Source organism: Trypanosoma equiperdum (assembly GCF_001457755.1).
Source record: "Trypanosoma equiperdum strain OVI genome assembly, contig: ctg_354, whole genome shotgun sequence".
Lineage (NCBI taxonomy): Eukaryota > Euglenozoa > Kinetoplastea > Trypanosomatida > Trypanosomatidae > Trypanosoma > Trypanosoma equiperdum.
Window position 1 is genome coordinate 1,068 of NW_027124259.1, and position 1,853 is coordinate 2,920.

Below are 1,853 nucleotides of genomic sequence, written 5' to 3' on the forward strand. Positions count from 1 at the left end.
TTAGTGACACACTTTTCTATAAGAAGCGTCTTTTTATTATAGAATCAATTGCGTCCAAGTGCAGGCCTTCTTTGTAATCCAAGCTCTAAGTTACCTCTATTTATAAAGTTACAATCCGCCTTTATCCCTCTTCTATCAAATTCCCATATATTTTCTGTATAAAAAGTTTCCTGTCGTCTCAAATCATTAAAAACTTCTTTCATCTAAAATTTAAACATTTATGGCTGTCACTGACTTCTACTTTTTACGGTTTTTCTGATTTTACAGCTTCTTAAAAAACAAATAAAGGCTGGTTTTTTACCGAAGTAATTAGACTGACTCTTCTGTTTTGGAGCCTTCTGCTCTTTTGTTCTGTTCCGGTTTAGAATCTACAACTTCGTCCATAAAGCGAATTTCTTATTTTTTTCGTTAATACAATCTGTTAGTTCTGTGTTAGCAATCAATTTTATATGAATTACTCGGTCCTTCAAACGTTTTAATTCATACCCATTATAACTAAAGAGAGTTAGAGGACTGTATCAACGGATTTACTCTGCTTCTTATAGTTCCTTTATTGGTTCTGTTATGAACTATTTCAAGCACTTTACGTTTTTTTTATTTTGCTGTCTACCGTAATCCATTAATAGTCATTGTTTCAAAATACTTCTGTCAATAATATCATATGGTTTAACAAATTGATAATGGTTATTACTGTATTTGATGATAAGAATTTAATATTTTCTCACTATTATACAATTTCTTCTTTATACTTCTAATTTTACTTCTGTTTCTGACGACTTTACTTACTTACAAGCTCACTCATTTGATCTCACTATATACTTGACACTGGTTCAGACTTTTCTATTATTATATCCAGTTGCTTTGCAGCACCATTTTTTTTCGTATTACTATAAACACACTCACAACACTCTCTTATCATTGAAATTATCATTATTATTATTATGACCCTAATAAATAAACGTGAAATAAGTGAAAACTATATTAGAAAAGCACCTACATTTTTATAGACTATTGCTATACTACGTTACATCCATGATCCACTCTCATACCAAATTTTTCATATTATTTCATTTTTCACTAATTTTCGGCAGTTTTTTTACTTTCGTCAAACAGTGTTAAAATATATCAAATTCTCTCAAAATGGCAAGCTTAATAAATATCATAAATTCGAGCAAAAATACTTGAAAAACTAAAACTCTACAAAACTCACAAAAGCAACAGCAATTGAAGCACAATTCTTATTGAAGAGAAAACTGGAATATTTGAAAGCATTGTTTTCCCATTTAAAATTAGGATATTTGCATTCTACTCTCAATTTTCCTTTGCACTTCCCTGTTATTGTTTTTCCGCTGTCTGCGCTCCTGTTTCCGGTGCTGTTGTCTCTTCCGCTTTTGCTTTTGAATTGCATTTATTCTCATTTTCATCGTAATTGCATTTTTCTTGAGAGCATGTTGCATTTTGCCGTGGTGCTTGGCGCATGCTTCCTCTGTCGATGCTTCCGCTGGTGCAGTTGCTGCATCATTTTTGGCTGCTATTCCTGTGTTTGTTGTCTCTGATGGCAATTCACTGCTTCCAACTCACTCGTGCTTCGATCTTCAACGCTGCTGGTTCCGCTTCTATTGGGTCACCTGCTGAGTCTAGATCTTTATCTGAAGCAAGTTCAGAGGCGATGTCCGCAAGCTCTTTGTACCATGGTATTACGTTCAAATCTGTTTTTGTCGTTGTTTCAGCGTGCTATACCAGAAACGTACGCCTCCGCTGTAGCCGCCGTTACAATCTGTTGCAAGGAACTCTGCAATGTACATGCCCATCGCTGTGATTGTAAATGACGATGGTATTGCGGTTAGTGCTTG